At 36.2% G+C, this 5,962-nt stretch overlaps 1 long non-coding RNA gene across 12 annotated transcripts; it reads right to left on the reverse strand.

Moving 5' to 3' along the window:
- Nucleotides 1-280: 280 nt before the first annotated feature.
- On the reverse strand, nucleotides 281-4,140 carry LOC113318031. Of its 12 annotated transcripts, XR_003344242.1 has the most exons (11): nucleotides 3,769-4,140; nucleotides 3,568-3,623; nucleotides 3,374-3,420; nucleotides 3,092-3,109; nucleotides 2,901-3,004; nucleotides 2,641-2,767; nucleotides 2,056-2,125; nucleotides 1,764-1,923; nucleotides 1,356-1,446; nucleotides 1,171-1,272; nucleotides 281-659 (listed from the first exon to the last, which is right to left on the reverse strand). It is a non-coding gene; the product is annotated as an uncharacterized LOC113318031 (long non-coding RNA). The 12 variants fall into 12 exon arrangements; XR_003344237.1 differs by lacking the exon at nucleotides 2,641-2,767 and having other exon boundaries at nucleotides 2,901-3,109; nucleotides 3,769-3,850; nucleotides 3,956-4,140; XR_003344236.1 differs by lacking the exon at nucleotides 2,641-2,767.
- Between the last annotated feature and the right edge of the window lie 1,822 nt (nucleotides 4,141-5,962).

The raw sequence follows: 5,962 nt of genomic DNA on the forward strand, positions 1-5,962 counted from the left end.
ATTTAGTTCATTTCGGAGGGAGCCGGATTCTTGGGAATCAGGCCACATATTAGAAGCCTACAGAATCGAATACAGAGTACGGCTGCTACTTCAAACTTTTGACACGCTATCTTTCATGTAAATTCACGGTAAAAATTTAGTAACACTTTTCTGCCGTTACTAAATTTTTTGTAACAAAAAAAAATAGGCCATTCTTCATTAACCTGGTCAAAATTAATTCCCACCCCATTTATTTTACCCTGCAGGTATCCTGTCCCCTGGAATTTTTGTCATTCAATTCAATTCAATCCAATTCAAACATTCATTTTTCATTCAAAAGAAGTCATTCAAATATTTATTCAAACTTTCATTCTTTCCACATTCAAACATTCATTCATTCTACATTCGAAAAAAGCAAACATTGTTCGAATCATTATATATGTTAATCGATTTGTTCAATGATACTTGGGTTCATGGTGAGTTCAACTATCAGATGATTCATAACTGCTAGGTACAAGCAGATAACTCTTTGTACCTTGTTGGTTCCATGCAGCGGAAGTAATCACCCTAGGATGATGTGCACCTAGTGAAGCCAGGTTACAGTTAGCTCTACGGCCAGTAATCACGGGTGTAGCTCATTCACAAGCATTCTTAGATGACTCTGGTTCTTTGAACGTCACCTGCATATATAAAACTACCAATGACACAAAATTAGCCATGATTTTAATGGATCATTTTATATATATGCAAAATAGAATAATGCACATGATTGATAAAAAGATGAGCCGCAGTTTCAGTTTTATGCTTTTAAAAAGAATACAACAGGAGTCAGAGTGAGTAGTAAAACTACTAAGTTTAGCTCGCAAACAAAGAGCATCAGCTGCCATTCATACTTGAGCACGATGTCAAGAAGATCACAAAAGAGACTTACCAGAGGAAGGTCACCAACAATATAATCCAGTAGCAATTTGATCATTAAGCGTTGTACCTCGCAATAAAGTGTACAACTGAAGGTTAAAACCTTAATTATAGTCTAGTACAAAGGAAATTCAGAATACACATAAGGAAATTATCAATTTGTCCAATGCACATAAGGAAATTCAGTCGATGTTAGGGAATAATGGCACAAAGCTTTCGTACTTGAAATAAACTGCAATAATAATACTTCAAATTTCACATAATTGTGCTTACATGATTGCCATAAGAACATCCACACTTAAAATAGATGGACAACTCACTAAGGCACCAAAAGTGCAAGAGATACAAAAGAACATCCGAGCCAATGGCAAACCCCTGTGCATAACAATTCAACTAATTCAATAAACTGAGAAGAAGAAAGTAAGAGTTGGAGAAAAATAAGTCACACATGTTTGTACCTTTTCAATAGCAGCAGTGGTGTTTCCAGCAGCATCTAGGGCATCAGCCCTCTCCCGGATCCTATGGCTTTATGAAGGTGACCAACACTTCCTGAAATGCAAATTTCAGATTATTAAGTCAGTCATTTGAATGGGAAGCTCGCAAATAGTTTATAAGGTTTTAACCTTCTTGAGATTGCAATAGTTGGCTGCGAATGTCCTGTTTTCTAGGTTACGATATGCATAACCTGCAGGGACGAGTCTTAATAAAAGGAATTGGACATAAGGTTCTCATGTTGGGGAGGGTGTTGCTGCCTAATCAAGCTGCACTGTTATCATGGTAACAAATAAACACTAGTACACACTTATAACAATTCTTCTGGGCCAGTACAGAGAAAGTGTCTCTATACATATGAAACGGAAAATTACCTCTGCTTAACGAGAGATTGCAGCCTCAACTCCTTTAAGGGTTGAAAAATTTAACTAGTCATTCAGAAGTGCATTAGCTTGAATCAATTTTTCGGCTGCATCAAACAAAGTTGCACGTGCAGCATTTTCATCGACATACATCTTAAAATGCTCATTTTCCCTGCACAATAATCAGACATAACACTATTCAATTGCCAGCACAAGAAAAAAAGAGAGATATACATAAGGTTTTAAATTTATTGATATGCCTGAAGTTCTCAAACTCCAAGAGTCCAGTCATATGCGCACACACCTGCTCCTCAAACGTTTCAAACACCTTCAAGCCCTTTACCAGTAAATTTATTGCCTTCTTAGTCTCCTTCCTAAGAGATTCAAAAAGCATTTGTAATCAGTACCCATAGCAACATACGCAATCAGTATATATGTGGGAAGTGGAAGTGCGTTTGTAAAACAACATTTTTTTTTGTTCAACAATATATATAGACTACCAAAAAACAGTTGAACAATTACAAACAAAAATTTCATAAATATATTAGAATTTGTGAAAGATTCAAGAAGAAAATTAATACCTGCAAAACAATGCATCAAACAGAAGTTGAGGATAAAGTGGTGCAATCAAGAATTTCTCAACAACCAAGAACAGTTTCCATGACGACATAGTGTAGAATGGAAGTTGAGGATAAAAATTGCATTGGGAAAGTTAATGCTGTCGGTTATCTAACTAGAGAGAATTGAGGATCTTAACCCAATAAGGATCATATTTGTTTAAACATTCTTTACTGTAATTCATAGGAAAGTTCGAGTTCATCGAAAGTGATAACTGCTAATACGTAAATATACATAAAATCAAACAAATCAAAACTACAAATTTTCTTACCAAAGAACTAGTGATTGAAGAGAGACCGATACATGCCCTTAAATAAAAAGTTTTTCCGTTTCCTTCTTCTAGTTTTTCAATTCATTCCATTCTTCTTCTTCTTGGAAAGAAAAAACCTAACTAAACACTAAACTTGCAAGAGGATGGATTCTTAGCAACAATCACGGTATGTCGGCAAAGCGGAATTTACTCCACAAATTCAAAGCATAAAAACAAAATCAATTAACAAATTTAACATTAGCTTCAAGAACACAACTGACCTGACCAGTGTTTCAAGATAACTCTTATATACACCTCCAAAACCTCCTTCACCAAAAGCACATTCTTCTTTGAACTTATTTGCGGCAACAGCTAGCTCTCGCCTCTAGGTAAGTGAAAGTTGTATGAGAAGCAATATTTAGAGTTAAACCTTACATGAAGTAGTATAATTTTCCTTCTTAGCAACAAACACCTTGAGATTCTGGTTGTTCTGTCAACAAAATCATCCCCATCAACTGAACCAATAAGTATGAGTTGTATCATTTTTCTAGCAATACATGACTACAAACCACTAATCATCCAGGCTCTAACCATATTCATCTAACACAGAAGCTTCTTAAATATTAATAGCCATAATAGATAAACGCCCATATTTAATCACAAAGTTAACATTAGCTTCTTAAAACAAAGGATGAAACATAAAACAAAGATTTAAGGAGTAAATTCAGAACATTATATAGACAAACTTACTTACATATTTGCAGCATTGATTTTTCACTGGCTAAGTTCCCCATGTAAATCCTACGAAAAATAAGCAATTTTCAGTTAGACAATTTATCAAACAAATTTAAAGCAGTAACAACTAATAACCCAAAAACCAAACACCTGCACTGGCTAAATTCCCCTTGCAAATCCTGAGAGAAATTACCCAATAACACTTAGATTTACCTCAAAAAACAGTTTAGAAAATAAAGATCATCACTTAAATTCCAAAACTTGGGAACCTGAAATCAGTGAGATATCAAAAATCAAATATAATAACCTAAACGAAATCTAAAAACACCTAAAAAAAACAAAATTTGAAACCCTAATTGAAAATTTTGGGGTGGAATTGATAAAAAAGAAAAAAGAAAAAAGAAAAATAGTTACCCTCAATCACCCATATCTTTCAGCTATTGATGATGATGTTTGAAGAGGAATCTGTGTTCTGGATTTTAGGTTTTCTTCGTCGCTTCAAACAAACAACATTAATCAAAACAAGATCAAAACCTAAGCAATCAGCTCTAAAATCGCTAAACAGAAGTATTGATTTTGAACAAAACTCAAAGGATATTACAAAAACCCATTAAGCAATCAGTTCTTCATCTTGTTGTTGATTTTAATGAATCTTCTCCGATAGAGAGGAAGAGAGATTGAGAGCGAGATACAGAGATACTGAAAGATTGAGAGTACTAGACGGAGATGAAGGTTTCTGATAAACAAGCCTTCTTGTTCAGGTTTTCTTCATGGAGGCTGCTATGCTGGTGGATGAGAATGAAAATGAAAGAAAAAACACGATAAGTATAAGTTAGGGTAAGTTTTCTCACACACGTTTGTAGCACGCGTAAAATTAGGTGTTTCCTGGCACATGCGATTTTAACACGATCCTGTTCTAGCAGTTTCTAATAGCAACATGAGCTAGGCCGTTACAAAACTTGTCTTAATTCGTGACTGAGTCATAGCTATTACTAAATTTTCGTAACTGAAATTTTCAGTTACGAATTAGTATCGGCCACATGTAGGTTACTAATTTTAGTTACTAATCACTGAATATGGTGTAGTGTTACAATGGGATTCCATATGAAGTGTAGTATTGAGCATCAATATATCAGTTTCCATGTTTTTGAAGCTACAGTAATCACATAATGGGATTCACTGGACTTCAGAACATTTTATGGAGATTTAATTTGTCAAATAGAAAACGAATTCTTTTTGATGATCCTTACTAGAAGAGAAATATACCTGAAGCTATTGAAAATGTTAATGCTAAACCCTATCGACTTATTCTTTGTCCTGTCTAAAAAATGATCACTACTATGAGAGCAGAATCAAGCAAGGTGCAATTGCTGTAACCTCTTCATGAAAATGTTTCCAAAATATAGGTTACTTCGCAGCAGAGTATAAATGGAATTTTAGCTGCCAGTTAACCCAAATACAATCTGTGTACACACATAGAACTTCTATTTCAAATCAGACAAATAGACAAAACACAGCAATTTTTTAGACATGAACCAAACATCTGTTGTACTCAAAAAGATCATGTAATTATGGAGAAGATAAAGCTGCAACTAGGACAAAGAACTATGAGGCATTGATTTTCTAATATGACCTGCACCAACCCTGGCCATACCCACTACCCAGTTTCCTTCTCCAAATGTATTCAGCATGTTAAGGAACCAATACAAGAAGAAAGTCACGTTTAAGCACATTGACCTTGAAGTTTTCAAGGAAAATCATGAGCTCCAAGCCTTCGAGGTTCGTTTCTATGCCCTTGAGGATGATATTACTTACGAGATCATCTCGAAGTATCAGTTTGATGAGTTTCATCTGTTGACTACGGTTGGAGCCTTCGAGGCGGGTCTTATGCTGCCGTTGTATAAGTCTGGTGATTCCTTTTATTATGATGTGCTGGCTGGTCGCGAAGGCTCTTCCACCAATACTCATAGTCGTTCCGTGTTGCAATTATCGGGGAACTATCTCCGTGCACTGAGGGAATGTTATCTGCGGAGTAAGGGGGAGACAACGATGACATGTTACGTTCCAAATCCCGCTGAGATGGAGTGGTATACTTCTGAAAACTTCAACAGCTCCTTTGGGAATTATGTCAATAGTAGGAACCGTAAACCGTGGAGTGTTAGTCTTCGTAACCTCGCTGCTCTGAACCATAGCCGATGGGTACCAATATGGTTTTCCCCAGCAGCGTGTCTTGGAGGTAAGTCCTCGTACATATCTCTTCGTGACACACGAATCCTTCGGTGTAATAATGTTTGTCGTTTGATGTGTAGATGATGAGGAGTGAGCATTGTAACCATGTGTTGTATCAATTCTTTAAAGCGAAATCTTTGAAGCTGGAGGCTAAGCTTCGTCACAGGGAAAAGGCATTATCTGCGGCTGAGGTGGAGATAGAAGAACTGAAGAATAGCCTTAAAAAGAAAGAAAGGCTGGGTGAAGCGGAGGCTGGTCTTCGTTCAGAGCTTGCCACCGTTCGCGCTGAGTTAGAGCAAACTCGCGGCAAAGTTTCAGCTTTCACAGGTTTAGTTCTTCTCCATCTTTTATCCCTCGTAATTCCTTTCTACTACTTTGT

Source organism: Papaver somniferum, chromosome 10 (genome assembly GCF_003573695.1).
Source record: "Papaver somniferum cultivar HN1 chromosome 10, ASM357369v1, whole genome shotgun sequence".
Taxonomy (NCBI): domain Eukaryota; kingdom Viridiplantae; phylum Streptophyta; class Magnoliopsida; order Ranunculales; family Papaveraceae; genus Papaver; species Papaver somniferum.